Source organism: Saccopteryx leptura, chromosome 7, assembly GCF_036850995.1.
Source record: "Saccopteryx leptura isolate mSacLep1 chromosome 7, mSacLep1_pri_phased_curated, whole genome shotgun sequence".
Classification (NCBI taxonomy): Eukaryota; Metazoa; Chordata; class Mammalia; order Chiroptera; family Emballonuridae; genus Saccopteryx; species Saccopteryx leptura.
In genome coordinates this window covers 107,969,336-107,985,526 of record NC_089509.1, presented here as the reverse complement: position 1 = coordinate 107,985,526, position 16,191 = coordinate 107,969,336, and the positions used below count along the sequence as shown (strand labels likewise).

At 43.3% G+C, this 16,191-nt stretch overlaps 1 protein-coding gene and 1 non-coding gene across 2 annotated transcripts in view; both read left to right on the top strand.

The window, feature by feature from the left end:
* AP1S3 (adaptor related protein complex 1 subunit sigma 3) overlaps positions 1 to 16,191 on the top strand; it is a 71,756-nt gene that overhangs the window by 8,464 nt on the left and 47,101 nt on the right. The gene's annotated exons all lie outside the window — the stretch shown is intronic.
* Positions 6,381 to 6,456, top strand: TRNAV-GAC (transfer RNA valine (anticodon GAC)). The gene has a single exon. It is a non-coding gene; the product is annotated as a tRNA-Val (tRNA).

Sequence of the window (16,191 nt, the reverse complement as noted above, 5' to 3'; positions counted from 1 at the left end):
AGAGAGAGAGAACAGGGGGAGGAGCAGGAAGCATCAACTCCCATATGTGCCTTGACCAGGCAAGCCCAGGGTTTTGAACCGGCGACCTCAGCATTCCAGGTCGATGCTTTATCCACTGCACCACCACAGGTCAGGCCTGAAAAGTTTTTCTGTAAAGGGCCGGATTGTCAATATTTTGGGCTCTGTGGTCTTTGTCACCATTAATTCAATTCTTGCATGGTAGAGAGAAGGAAGCCATGGACAAGACGCAGAAGCAAATGAGCGTGGACGTGTTTCAATATGACTCTATTTACCACAGCAGGTGGGATAGTGTATTTACCACAACAGAGCTGGCCTCGAGGCTGTGGCGTGTGAACCCATGTTCTAAGGCAGCTGCCATGTATCCACTCACATGTAGACTTGACAAGTACATCGGACACCTGCCCTATTCCAGGCAGTGTTCCCGGCATGATTGGCTACGTAGTTTATAGCACCCAGCGCAAAAGGAAAAGGTAGGGTCCCTTGTTCTGATTTTACTGAGGGTTTACAGGTGATATCAGCAGAGCCTGAGACCGAGCAGGGTGCCCTTTCTGATCCCAGGCTCTGGTGTCCGCCAAAGCCCGCCCCGCATCTGGGCCGAGTTTGTGCTGAATAAGGCAGAAGCTTCCTACTCTCCTTGGAACCCCCATTCTTGGTGGGAAGTTCTGTAAACTTTCTAAGTAGTTTGTGTCAAGCGCACAGAAAAGGATTGTGCCATACAACTTTGCTCAGTCCTCATCTCATTTTCGCTTGATGGAAATCGCAGGTGTTTCTGAAGCAGGCAGCATGGGGACCTGGTAGAGGCATGTGTAACAGGGCACACTGCTGGCCTCGGGGCTGACTCAGGCCCTGACACCCAGCCCTTGTGGACCGGAGGAGGTGAGGCTGGTCCTGCAGCTGGCTCAGCCTTTGCACGGTCACATCCTGCACCTGTTCCGACTGAACGCAACGTTCAGGAGCATCTCCCACGTTTACTCTCAGCTCCATGCATCCGCTGCAGGCAAGCCTTTCTTTCTTTCTTTTTTTTTTTTTTTTTGTATTTTTCTGAAATGAGAAGTGGGGGTGGGGGTTGGGGGTGGGGAAGGCAGACAGACAGAATCCCGCATGCGCCCGACCGGGATCCACCCGGCATGCCCACCAGGGGGTGATGCTCTGCCCATCTGGGGCATTGCTCCGCTGCAACCGGAGCCAGTCTAGCACCTGAGGTGGAGGCCATGGAGCCATCCTCAGTGTCTGGGCCAACTTTGCTCCCATGGAGCCTTGGCTGCGGGAAGGGAAGAGAGAGATGGAGAGAAAGGAGAGGAAAGGAGAGGGGGAAGTAGATGGGGGCTTCTCCTGTGTGCTCTGGCTGGAATCAAACCCAGGACTTCCACACACTGGGCCGACGCTCTACCACTGAGCCAACTGGCCAGGGCCCAGGCAAGCCTTTCTTGATGTCCCCATGGAGCCCTGGGCCTGGAACACTGGCTTCCCCAGCCCTCCAGGCCTGGCCGGTTCATTCAGGTGTGGTGTAACTTGTCGGGTTAGGTCCTGCACATTCTTCTTTAGGGACCTTTCTGTCCTGTGACACACCCTGTTCACATCTAAATGCAGGCGTGAGGTCGGTGTGTGAGGTGGCGGGGTGGGGAGGTGGACATTCCAGGCCCTGTGTAAGCCCTGTGACTCTGGACACATGTCTCATCCCTGTCCTAATTGGGCCCACCTGCTCAAGTTACCTGAGAACTAAACGGGAGAATCCAGTCTGAACCTTTTGTTGGGGTCTGGCACCTGGAATTCATTTCATGCATGTTAGCTAGGCTGTTTTAAGAAAAATAGGAAAAAGTGAGTGAAACACTTTTTCATAATGGTTCATAAGGTTTACTTTTTTACCCCTGAGGAATGTATGGGAACAGATGAAAATAAAGAAACAAAATGTCAAAAACTGCAAATATTGAGGAGATAGAAGAAGGTAAGGCTTATCATAACATCACAGTTTTTCAAAATGGGATTCAAAACTCCATATATGTACAGGACAGTTTTCTTTCATATTTTTCTTTTTTCTTTCTTTCTTTCTTTCTTTCTTTCTTTCTTTCTTTCTTTCTTTCTTTCTTTCTTTCTTTCTTTCTTTCTTTCTTTCTTTCTTTCTTTCTCCCTTTCTCTCTCTCTCTTTTCTTCCTTCTCTTCTTTCCTTTCTTTTCCCTTCCCTCTTTCCCTCCCTCCCTCCCTCCCTTTCTCCCTTCCTTCCTTCCTTCCTTCCTTCCTTCCTTCCTTCCTTCCTTCCTTCCTTCCTTCCTTCCTTCCTTCCTTTTCTTTCTTTCTTTCTTTCTTTCTTTCTTTCTTTCTTTCTTTCTTTCTTTCTTTCTCTCTTTCTTTCTTTCTCTCTTTCTTTCTTTCAAGTGAGAGGCAGGGCAACCGAGACAGACTCCTACATGTGCCTGACCAGGATCCACCCAGCAAGCCCCTGCTGGGCAATGCTCTGCTCATCTGGGGCTGCTGCTTTGTTGCTTGGCAACCTAGCTATTTTTAGCACCTGAGAGGAGGCCATGGAGCCATCCTCAGCACCTGAGGCCAACTTGCTCAAACTGTTTGAACCATGGCTGTGGGAAGGGAAAAAAGTGAGAAAGGAGAGAGAGAGAGAGAGAGAGAGAAGGGGGAGGAGTGAAGAAGCAGATGGTCACTTCTCCTGTGTGCCCTGACCGGGAACCTAACCTGGGACTTCCACATGCCGGCTGATGCTCTACCATTGAGCCAACCAGCCAGGGCCTTCTTTCATTTCTTAAACAAGCATTTGTCTTCAGTTTCTTTTCTAAGAAGTCAAGTCCTCAATTCTGAGTGTGCTGCATATGCGTCCTATCTTTCAAATTCCATTTGGCCTCTTGGTTTGAACATGAGAAGAATTCAGATAATCTAGTCTGTATCAGCAGTCTTTGTGAGGCATGACTATATAAGAAGGCAGGACAGCTTGAACCTGACCTTTGAAAGAGTGTGATGGAGATGCCATCTTCCACTGCTTAACAAATGTTGTTCCTAACTGTAGGTTTTGTTATCCAGGTTTAAAGTCCCAAGGGACTAATTTTTAATGAGTGCTGAGTAGGCTGCAGTAGGAGGAAAATGAAAGTTCTTAAGAAACATGTCAGCGGTCATTGCCATGCAGGATGCTGAGTTTGCATACTTAAGCACATTTAGCATATTGAAGCATGCATAGCCTCCTAAATGAAGTTGTTCCTGATCACAAACATACACACACAAAATCACATTAAGATCAAATAAGCATCACTGTGAAATAAGAATAGGGTTCCCAAGTTACTCATGTCTCAAAATCATATGGAAAATTGCCTGGAAGTTTTGCCCCGTTAGTTCCGGTACCTTCATTCTCCTTTAAAGATCTGAGACAGAACCAAAGGCCAGTCTGCCTCTCAAAAGACTCCAGGAAAAAAAAAAGTCTAATTAGAGGCATATTTACTATAAGCCAACATGAACTAACTAAGAGGTATTGTTGATATAATCTAGGTTGATTATTCTGACCGGAGGAAATGATAAATGGAGAAACAGTCCATGAATCACTTTGCAGGTTTGGTTTCTTTCTCCACTTGTTCCTCCTTGTGTTCTTAGCTGGGGAGGTTATTAGAAAAGAGAAACCCACAGGTATGAGGTCTGTTTCCTGATTACGAGAAACTGTGCTGTTGGGAAGACATTTCTCACAGGCATAGCAGAGCTAGCCCAGTGTGGGGGGCGGGTGATGAAGCTCTGAAGCTGTGGTTTGGATTAGAGAATGACTGCAGGGACTCCATGGGGGAGGGCACGGGAGGGGTTCTGGAGGGACAGTCGTGGGCTGAGCCCAGAAGGGTGGGCCACCCTGCCTTCAGCTTTGCAGAAAAGAGTGCAGGTATGTGTGTCTGGCTGTGAGTGTGTGTGGGACGGGGTCAGTATGTGTAGACTGTAGAGAAAGGTGACTGGAAGGACACAGATGTCCGGGAGGAGAACCTGGGGAGTCGAACAGGAGGAGCAGGTCTCCCGACTCCCTCTCCACCCCTCTTGCCTTCTTTACCTCTGCCTTGCAGTCAATCCCAATGAGCCATGACTTCACCGGAATATTTGGGCAGTGACGTGTCTCACAAGTGGACTTTGCAGATCACTAAAAAGGACAAACAAACAAACAAAAATTTTAGAATTAAAAAATAAATATTAATACCCTCTTTAAGCATTTGGGGAAACAGGTCAAAAGTAATTGGAAGCTTGTCCGGAGTGGGGAGGAGCCTCACTCCGCTCCACTGTGTGGTTTGGAGTTGGTTTGTCTCGTTAGCAGCCCAGATACTACGTTACTGAAGTTGTGGGTGTGCTTAGGGGTGTGTGTGTGTTTTGTCTTTGAGTGGGTTAGTGCCCCTGGGCATTTTCTAAAAAAGTCACCTGCTGTTATATTCCTCCACTCCCCTGCACGTTTGCTCCGAGCGTTCTTCTTCCAACACTTTGTTTTGAGTGGTGAAGCTTATTTGAATCGCAGCCTAAGACAAGCATTGCTGGAAAGGCAGAAGAGTGTGATGCTTGGATGGATTGCAGGACTGGAAGGTGAGGGGATTCCTGTCTCACTGTGCCCACAGCCACGACCTTCACCAGGTCACCTAATGTCCCAGAGATGTCCTCAACTGTCACCCAGGAAGAGCTTGGGCCTGAGATATAATCTTTAAAAATCCTTTCTGGCTCTCACACTCTGTTATCAGCAACAAGAAAATCATATCCTCTCCAATCCAAACATCCAAGAGTGTCAGGGCGAGAAGCAGGGTTGGCCTGGGGCGACGTGGTAAATCCATGTGTCCTTGTGCTGCCCTTGATCAGGAGCTGGGCTGGTGCTAAGTGCGGCTGGCAGGTGCGGTTCTCATGTCCGCAGCTGCATGAAGGGACAACGGCCACATGTAACTGTTGGGAGCATCACGTTGTTCACCCATCTGTGTGTGTGTGTGTGTGTGTGTGTGTGTGTGCGCGCGCGCGTGCGCGTGCACTCACGCACGTGTCTAGGCACTGACTTGATTAAGTGAAGTTTTGGCTTCAGTGAGGTCAAATGTAGAAGCAGCACAGTTAGAGTTTTGCTTCAGGTTCACTTTTTCTAAATACCCACTGTGTTCCATGCCCGGAACTGGAGGCTGTTAAGAGACGTAAAGGAAACAGAAGTGATTATGCTTCTGGTCCCGTCCCACAGGGAGGGGAAACATATAAATAGAGCCGCTGGTATGCCACCCTCCACTGTGGGCTCCTTTCACAAAGGGTGAAAACGAGGATGTGGTCAGGAAGGGTTCAGGTACATGGTGAGGGGTTGAGTTTTGAGAGAAGTTCTGAGAGGATATGATGGCTTGGTCTGGTGAGGAGCACATGTCACAGCATGTCACATGGAGGGGGAAAGAGCTGATGGGATGGGTCCTCGCAGGACATGTGAAGGGTCTGCAAGAGAATTAGCGTGGCTGTATGTGGGAACGAGACTGGGAAACTCCCTCTCTCTCTCTCTCTCTCTCTCTCTCTCTCACACACACACACACACACACACACACACACACACACACTCCCCAGAAATTTAGTTCCGGAGAAAACGTGGAGTCATCTAATGGAGAATGCTGAGTGACAGAGGAGACTGTCTTCCTGCCATTTGTCAGGAGGACAGCCCAGGAAGGGCTGGTATTTTTGTTATCTGTCCAGGATCGCAATTTCATAGATACGAAATATTATATAAGCCCCGTGACAGGCCTGCTGGGACAAACACCTACACTGGGTCTCTGTGTGTTGTTTTCTTTTCAGATAATAGGACTAAAATGCATGTGTAGATGTGATTGACTTGAAGCTTCAAAGTGAAATTTAAAATTATATGCTAATTGTCTTTTATATCAGATAAGTTGAATAGCCACACCCATATCTCAGAAAAAACTTGAACCTATCTTTGTCTGTGGTCATTTTATTTTTTTACTCCCTTATTATTGAGATGAGCCTGCTGATCATGAGCTTGGATACTGGGACATCAAATTGCTATAAAGTTTTATTTTTTTTTGAGATGTAATTGATATATTAGTTCCAGGTATACAACATAATGATTCAATATACGTACATATTGTGAAATAAGCATCACAATAAGTCTAGTTAACATTCATGCTCATTTTCTAGGAAAACTCAGGCAACAGATGTTTTATTTGTTAAGCACTTTAATGTCATTGCTTATTAAAGTTCAAACCTACTTAAGAATTAAACCTACTTAAGAATAAAACATGGTAAAACATAAGGGACTGAATGTAAAAACTTCAAGTGAATGCTTTACTTGTGTAAAGCATTAGAGAAAAAAGGCGCGAATCCTGTCTCAATTGCAAGGTAAGTAATTTTCAATCTGAAAAAAAAAAACTTTTTTGGCCCTGGCCGGTTGGCTCAGTGGTAGAGCGTCGGCCTGACGTGCAGAAGTCCCGGGTTCGATTCCCGGCCAGGGCACACAGGACAGGCGCCCATCTGCTTCTCCATCCCTCCCCCTCTCCTTCCTCTCTGTCTCTCTCTTCCCCTCCCGCAGCCGAGGCTCCATTGGAGCAAAGATGGCCCAGGCGCTGGGGATGGCTCCTTGGCCTCTGCCCCAGGCGCTGGAGTGGCTCTGGTCGCGACAGAGCGTCGCCCCTGGTGGGCGTGCTGGGTGGATCCCGGTCCGGCGCATGCGGGAGTCTGTCTGACTGTCTCTCCCCGTTTCTAGCTTCAGAAAAATACAAAAAACAAACAAATAGAAAAAAAACCTTTTTTAAAAAGTGACTTCCTTTGAAATCATGGGCTTGTCTGATTAACTGATGTTTATTCATATTTATTAGTAAAACTGATATCAAAAGTGCTTCAAATCATAATAGAGAGTGATTTCTGGAGCAACACGCGTAGCAAGCATTGTGCTGATGAAATTGGCGGTGGTGCAATCTCTGCTCCTCCTACATCAGTAGCAGGGCCGAGACATGGGTGTTTTACAGACCACACTGAATCTCTCCAGCAAGAGTTGCGTTAAGACTTAAAAAAAAAACCCAGCTTTTAAACCCCATTATCCTGTTAGAACCGGTGAATAGAATTGTATTTTATCAGTAAGGTTCAAAGAACAGAACATTTAAGACAACTAACTTCGCATAATCATTATATTTTTAGCAAGTTTTTATAGCATGAATGCTTCTATATATACTTTTATATATATATATTATATATATATATACTTTAAATTTACAATTATATTCTGTACTATAGTCTTGACTATGGAAGTAAAAAATTTTGGACCTTGTGCAAAGCTGACCCCCCCCCCCAAAAAAAAAAAGGACACAATTTTTTTTTTCAGGGAGATATCTTTATTATGGTCATTTCATAGTTGCAGAAACTGCTTCAAAAAGTTGAGTATTACTTGGGATAACAAAGCAGCTAAGCATTAAAACTGAGCTTAGAATCCAGACAGTCACTCAAAACTCTGCTCTCTAAACCCAATACTAGGCTGCAAGGTCCTAGAACTTCCTTCTTTTTTTATTTTTTATTTTTTAATTAAATTTTATTTATTATTTTTTTAATGGGGTGACATCAGTAAATCAGGATACATATATTCAAAGATAACATAGGACACAATTTTGTATGTGTGTGTGTGTGTGTGTGTGTGTGTTAACAATGAAATAAGATAATTACAAATAGAGCAGGGCTTCCTTTTTTTTTTTTACAAAGTATCTTTTTTCCTACCTAGTTTTGTTGAGAAATAATTGACTGACATCTTGAGGTGGTTTTTCTTTTTTCTTTTTGTAGCATCCTTGAAAGACGTATAATTAAATACCAGTGTTATTGCCTACTACCATAAGTGTTTATGGGTACCAGTGACTATTGTTTACTCTGTAACTACACATTGCTAAAATGAGGTTAGATTTCTGAATTTTAAAATAACTATTTCAAGTGTTAGGCAAGGAAAAGTGAGAAAATAAGTGTGCTTTTTTTTTTTACATTGCCTGTTTTTCTACTTGATGATGTAAAGAATGGTTATTTCTAGCAAAAGTGACCCCAAAATATCTTGTTCATTCTCCCTTTAAACAATTCATATTACTTGGCCAATCTAATGAAAGAAGAAACAAATGTTCAAAATTGAAGTTGTTAAATCCATCTTCAGCTCTGCATGTGGCTATTTTAAGAACAGAAAAATTAAAGGAGTCATATAATAAGACCTGTAGGAAAGCCAGGTTCACTATCATTTAATTAGCCCTGAAATTATTTTAACAACAATTTGAATAGTATTCAACTATTTCCTTATGATTGAAGCTTAAATCCATGACAGCTAAATAATGTCATCTTTAAAGTAGCCCATGGTTCTTGCAGTTTTCTGGGATAGAAATGCCTTTGGGAATCTGTTGAATTTTCTGAAACTTCCAAAATTTTGCATATACTTCCCAGAAGTCTACTGACACCCTCTTCCCTTCCAGATTGTCCTTAGACCTTGGGCATTTCTTGTAAAGACTTAGTTAGATTCCTACCTGAATTCAATAAGTAGTCTTGCCAGCTTGACGCTTGATGACATTGGGGAAGTCTTTTAAATGCTAACAATGTATTTTTTTTTGTCTTTAGAATTGAAACTTTGCCTAGGTATGTGGATTAAACAATATAATGCACATAAGTGTGCTCAGTATTGTGCCTGCCAGGCAGTGGGTCATTTTTATTGATAAATATAACTGTCATGTGGAATATCATGTTCAGATTAGTTGAAGAGCAGATTTAAGACTTCCTGAGGAACCTCTCCCTGAGAAATTAGATGATGATCAGAAGATTTCTTGGGAGAGTGTGGGATCGGAGTAGCGAGAGTTAGTGGGCCAATGATAATGCCTTTCGTGTCCACGAACTCATCGCTGTTGGATCCACCTTCACCCCAGGTAAACAAATTAAGAGCAGATACTCATAGAAGCCAAACAAGACACCTTTTCCTGTACAGATGTGTTCACAGATTCTTCCGAACTGTCTTCTCTTTCAAGGATGCTAAGCAACCACTTTTGTTGATAACAGTTTTCTTCAGAAAGGCTGCTGTAGAGTAGATGCTAGAGCCTTTTCCTGGTTGTCTTTGCAGCCCTATCATACTGTGATCACTCCATGGTCATGTTGATTGGACCATGTCTTCTTTAGAGGGCTAATATCTCTGCCTATGGGCTTTATTTATTTATTTATTTATTTATTTATTTATTTATTTATTTATTTTTAGAGAGAGAGGAGAGAGAGAGAGAGAGAAAGAGAGAGAGAGGATCAGGAAGCAGCAACTCCCATATGTGCTTTTCACCGGGCAAGCCCAGGGTTTCGAACCATCAACCTCAGCATTACAGGTCGATGCTTTATCCACTGCGCCACCACAGGTCAGGCATGGGCTATTTTTAATCGCCAAGTTGTGAGGATTACCTGTAGTCTTTTGTGAACAGTCTGCACTGTTGTGGCTCTTTGTGTCTATTTAACACACATTCAAAAGGTTCATGAAGTGTAACCAGCAGCCCTGTCTATACTGTATGCGTGTGAAGACTGTCTCTGATTGGTGGGAGGGTTGATGCATGGCTGGTAGGAAGACATCAGGCTTCAGGGTCAGACAGGTCTGTGTTGGGGTCCCTCTAGCCTTGAGCTCAGTCACTGGCATGGGTGTTTTAGGATATCTCCTCGGCCTCATACAAACATTCACTCTCTGTTTCTTGCTGGTGGTTATGATTGTGATGCCTGTGGCTACTCACATTTCCTGCTTCTCTTGGCAACATTGTGTGTTCATAGCCTGGAACAGTGGGCCATCTGATCTCTTGATTTGCTTTTGACAAACGACCAGTTGAAGTTGTTTTTTTTCAAATGCATAAGGGTGGAAGGAATAATCACCACACTATCTGTCATAGCTGTTTATCATTGAATATATTATATTACATTCCTAGTTTAACCAACGAAGCTATCTGATGACAGAATTCATTCCAGTGGTATTGTGTTCTATGGAATGCGGAGCAGTGTATACATAAGAATGATTTATGTGCTTGGCTTATACTGTGGAATTTTTATTTTAAATTAGATTTCTTAGGAAGCTAAGACCCATTGCCTTAGTTTTTCTTATAAGGTTCACATGTTAGGTTGGTTTCAGACATTATGCATGTTTTACGTTGATTAGTACCATAGCCCATAGGAATCTGAGGTTGGTTTATAAACTTAGGGAAAATGATTATTATCTGAGAGTTGGGTCAAACCCTAATGAATCATTCCTTGGGTCTGCCTAGAATTAATTAACTCAGTCTCTCTGCTTTCCTTGGCTTGCATCCAAAATCAACCCTGGATGGTTCCTCTCAGAGTTAATGCTTTCATACTCTTCCTCCCAAAGAAAATGTGTCACAAACACTGAGCCTGTAACTGAAATTTACCAAACAAGGAGAACCAGCGATAGTCCTTAGTTTTATAGCAAAAGATACTCAAAGGTTTTCCAGTGAGGTTCATAGAACATTGATGTTTATTTTCAAAATCAATGGTTTTACTAACTCTATCAACCAACCCTAAAACTGAAGTCAGAAACTAAATCACAGTCATTTAAAGTGAAGATAGGCTTTCTGTCATTGTCAGCTTTAGATCTCCTGCGCAGCGTTAGAATACTTGTGTTTTCTAGTTTAATGGACAAACTTCATTTTGATTGAAGTACAACCATGAGTTTCTATGCACGAAACATGTCAATAGTGGATGTTCACGTGACCAGTGAGAATTTAGTGTGTGAGGTTTGTCGGGGTCTTTGGAAACCTGGTCCCGGTCACACACCCCTAATTATTTTGTACGGGGGGGGGGGGTGAGGGGAGTAGGGATAGTTTAAATGTTACCTTTCAAACATACTTGGTTCCAGAATTAGGAGATGTCTGAGAAGCAGGAAGGCCAGCCCTTTGTCACTTCTGCCTCTTTATTAAACTCAGTACTGATGGGCCTGTCCCTGCTCCGAGGCTGCAGGCTGTGAACTGGGGACAGCAGAACAGATCATGAAAGGCAGGGAATGGCCACTTCCCTGACTGAAGCAGAGAACGAAGCGCGGAGTGTGGGGTGCCCGACGATGCCAGCCGTGCCCAGGGTAGCATGGCCTCTTCCCCGTGACTTTTCTCTAACGGCTCAGCGCAGTCTTCCTCTCAGTGAGAGTCGCGGGGGGTCAGGGCCTCTGGTGCAGAGGGGGCAGGAGAGCCAGGCCACCTCCATATTCTGAAGCCACGGGCACATGAGAACATGTGGTGCCCAAGCAGAGCTGTGCATGCGTGGCCGCACCTTTGCACGCCGTGTACTGAGCAAGCCCGGTGCATGTAGCTTGCATACAAAACTGCCCACTTTCATTTTGCCTTTTGCAAAATGTGTCAAGGATTTCTAAAAATATATCAATGCACAGTGTATGTCTGCTGGGAGCTTGGATTGTTAATGGGGCACGGATTTCTAGCTGGATGAAAACCGCCTCTGGCTTTCAGCCTCGCTGGGGTTGCTCTGTGAACCTGAATCATGCAGTCCTGAATCTGAGATCCTTTGTGAGTGGGAAGCCTGCTTCTCCCTTGACTCAATGGGGCTGCCTGTCCATCCGAGGACAACTTGTCCGTCCCACACATCGGCACTCATCGTGTCCGTATCTGAGAAAATGCCTTACAGCAGGGATGCAGGGCTGTGTCAGAGTGGGTTAGCTGGGTTTTGACCTCCCGGCAGGGCCACTGTTGGTAAAAATATTCAGAGTTGGGGATCTTCTGCCAACCTACTGGGCTTCTAAGTCCATTTCTACCACTTTCTGCTGTGTGGCCTTGGGCAAGATACTTAGCCTCTCTGACCCTCAGTTATCTTCACTTAAAAGATGGAGAATAAATGTTCTTCATCTCATGTGTTTGTTGTGGGAATCAAATGATAAGAAGTATTTATTCCAAATAATATACAATCATAACAAATTATTATTGTTGTTCTAGCCATTCTTTTCCCCACGATCTTAATCTGTTTGCTCTTGTTCTTGGGCTCATACAGGCCTGTGAGTATAAGCACATGGAGGAGCTCAGTCTTTGGCTTACATTCCAAAGGACAGGCTTCAGAAGCCACAGGAACGCTGCTCACTGATGTTCTGTAATAGGTACTCTGGGGTCAACCTGCCCACCTGCTGCACTATTAAAAGAAACGTGAATTTGTTTCATTGTTTCTATTGATAGTTCTGAGTCCAGTTTCCTCATTTTTGTGACTTTCCTGCACATTGCCTCCAGTGTTTACAAGTGTATATCGATGGAAGTGTGAAAAATGGAGCCAAAAACAAGTCAATGAAAAAATGGACAAAGGGTTTGTATAGACTTTTCTCCCAGGAAGATATTCAAATGGCCAACTGCACATGAAAAGATGTTCAACATCACAATTCGTAAAAGAAGTGCAAATCAATACCACAGTAAGATAGCATTTTACATCCATTAAAATGGCTACTCTTTAAAAAAAAAACACCTCAAAATGAAAACAGCCCTGGCTGGCTAGCTCTGTTGGTTAGAATATCGTCTTGAAGTGCAGAGGTTGCTGGTTCAGTTCCGGGTCAGGGCACATACAGGAGCAGATCGATCTTCCTGTCTCTCTCTCCCTCTTTCTCTTCCTCTCTCTCTCTCTCAAATCAATATTAAAATAAACATCACAAAAATTAAAAACCAGAAAATAATAAAAGTTAGTGCGGATGTGGAGAAATCAGAATTCGAGTGCACTGCTGGTGGGAATAGAAAAGGGTGTACCCACGATGGAAACCAGTATGGTGGCTCCTCCAAAGGTCAAGCACAGAATTTCCATATGGTCTAGCAATTCCGGCCCTGGGTATTTGGCCAAAAGAATTGAAAGCAGGGACTTGAGGGGGTATTCATACACCCATGTTTGTAACAGCATTATTTGCCAAAGCCAGAAGGTGGAAAAAACCCAAGTGTATTGGTAGCTAAATGGATAAAATGTGCTATGACACACAATGAAATATCATTTAGACTTAGAAAAGAAGGAAATTCTGACCCATGCTACGACCTAGGTAAACTTTGAAGACATTATGCTAAGTGAAATAAGTGGCCACAGAAGGACAAACACAGAATACTTTCACTTGTATGATATACTTAGAGTCTCAAATTTCTAGAGACAGAAAGGAGCTTGGTGGTTGCTGGGGGGAGGGGGAGTTGGAAACTTGCTCAGTGGGGACAGACTTTCAGTTTGGGAAGGTGAAAAGAAGTTCTGAGAATGGATGGTGGTGATGCTTGTACAACATTATGGATGCATTTACTATCACTGAACTTAAAAATGTTTAGAATGAAAAATTAACATGTAGACAGTATTTAAAACGTAATAAAAAGATACTTTTCAAAAGAATGCTGCAAGGAACGGGGTAGGGGCCTATAAGGGAGGGATCCTACACGGGCCATTTATGAATAATGATTACCTAGTTGTTGTTAGTTTTCTATCCACGAGCATTGTCTGAATAGTACTTTTTTTTTTTTTTTTAAAAAGGGGACAGCATGTCTTTGCAGAGAGGTGAGTAGATATTACTTCATGTGTGGCTTCAACAAAGAAAATAATATGGCTTCTTTGGGCCAGGTGCAAATTTAAGAGTAGTGCTATTTAGACAACCACAGAAGAGAGAGGGGATTATGGTGAGGTCAGGTGTCAGTGGTTTCCTCTCTGTCACGTATTAAAGCCGCTTAGTCTAAATTTTCACTGCCCACAGCATTTTGCTTTGGTCAAAGATAACTGTATTTGAGATCCAGAACCCCAGGCTCTCGACCTGACTCAAGCCCCTACTAGCCATGTGTCTTTGGGCTGTCGGTTTTCTCTAGGACTGAGTTTTCATTGAGTTATACCCACTATTCTACTCGGCTTTCGCGTTCTGCGACCTCTCTGGTCTACTATATTGGGATTTTTATATATCGCTTTTTGTTCTTGATCCGTATAGCTTTCTTCTAATTTCTAAACCAATAAAAGCCCCCAAGATTGATTTTGAATGAAATACAGGAAACCCAGTGGATGAGTTAATAGCTCAGGTTTGAGAAGAGCCATGGTCAAAGCTGTCAAGGCCTCTTGATGTTAGCAGGTGTTTTATTACATCATTCTCAGTATTGTTTAGAGAAATGTTATTGTGCAAACTCTACTAGTAAGCGCTTGATACTGATGGGACCAGTTTTTAACTTACTCTGGAGTTCTGCAGCTCTAAACATCGCCACTGTCCTGCCACTCACATGACACCCAGAAAAATCATAAAGACAACAACAAGAGATGGATGGTGACAAAGGTTTCGATCCCCATTCTGAATCTGTTGGTTTAGAAAGGAAAACGTAAGTTTTTCCAGGAAAAAGAAAAGCAATGTGGCTGTCCTTAATGAATAGTGTTAAGGAAACAAATTTTGTGCTTACCTAAAGTTTCAAGTGTCCTTAGAAGCTTGTTTCCTACTTATTGTAGCATGGTAATTCTCATAATTCAGGTGCATGTTAGACACACAGCTCAGTCTACTTCTTTGTTGTCAAAATATTCCCTTTGATTGCTATTTGTTTTCTGATTTTCTTGTCTTGTTTTTGTTTTATCTCTGTCTCATATTCTGGGAGAGGGTAATGTTGACGGTATTGGAAGAACAGATGTTTGGTAGTCAGTTGAAAAGCTAAATGTTAATTTCTTCACTGTGAGTTCAGTTAAATGTTTAGTCTTCATGGCAATTACTTCATGATTGTTAGTCTTATCAATAAATGAGCTCCGAAAACTTTTCTTTGATGATGCTATGATGGATCATTGCGTTATTTATTTATTTTTTTAAACCAATTTTTTAAACCAATTTTTTTTTAATTTATTCATTTTTAGAGAGGAGAGAGACAGAGAGAGAGAAGGGGGGAGGAGCTGGAAGCATCAACTCCCATATGTGCCTTGACCAGGCAAGCCCAGGGTTTCGAACCGGCAACCTCAGCATTTCCAGGTCGACGCTTTATCCACTGCGCCACCACAGGTCAGGCCCACTGCGTTATTTTTTCCTATAACATTTATAGGAAAAAAATATATAGTGTTCTCATGTTGCTTTTAGCACGTTGCCTTAGACGTATCCATCAAAGATTGACACCAGCCTGACCTGTGGTGGCGCAGTGGATAAAGCGTCAACCTGGAATGCTGAGGTTGCCAGTTCGAAACCCTGGGCCTGCCCGGTCAGGGCATATATACGAGTTGATGCTTCCTGCTCCTCCCCCTTCTCTCTCTCTCTCTTCTCTAAAATGAATAAATAAAAAAATAAAAAAAAGATTGACACCAAATATACTTGTATGCTGATAAGATATCCACCCTTCTCAGGGGAAATTAATTTATCTTCTTTCCTACAAGCACAATTCTGCCATTAAAACGTGAAGCGATGATGGATTTCGGTATAATCTGAAACCCTGGGTCAACATTATTCTAAGCATTAATCTTCTAAATTCTCACAGTTCCATTGTAAGTTAACCAAATAATTCCATTTTGCACATTACGTTTCCTTTTTTGTACCCTGGAGCTGCCATTGAGTAAAGGACTGCTTCCCCTTCTTTGTGCAAGAGCTGATTTGTCTCATTCATTCATTCATGAAGGAGTTAGCAGGGGCTTGCTGTGTGCTAAGCACTGCCCTGGAAGCTTGGGATACATCAATGAACAGAAGGCAAAGTCATTGCCCCATGGAGCAGACACTGTAAATGGTGGAATAATGACAGAAAAATAATAAATCATAAATATGGTGAGACTAACGAAGTGGGTCAGAGGATGAGGAGTATTGGGAGTGGGTAGGGGTGGGTGGTGTATGGTATGTAGGGTGGTCAGAGTAGGCCTTACTGGGGAGTGGAGTTTTGAACAGACTGGATGGAGGTGAGGGAGTGACCCATACAGATAGGTGGGGGAAGAGAGTGCTGAGTGGAGGGCACAGCAGGTGCAAAGGCCCTGAGGTAGGGTGTGCCAGTGGGGCTGGGATAGGGTTAGAATAGATGAGGGGAAGAATAGATGATGATATAGATATAGAATAGAGGGGGACACTTTGAGTGGGGCCTTGTAGGTCATGGTAAGGATTTGGCCGGCTCTTGAAGAGAAGCTTTTGAGCAGGGAATGACCCGCTCTGATCTACAATGAACAAGGGTAAGGAAGCAGTAGATGAAGTAATTGTTATGCTCTTCCTAATGAGGTCTCCTAAAACCTGTACAAATTCAAGGCAAATTAAGTTGAATTTCTAAGGAAATGTGTGGC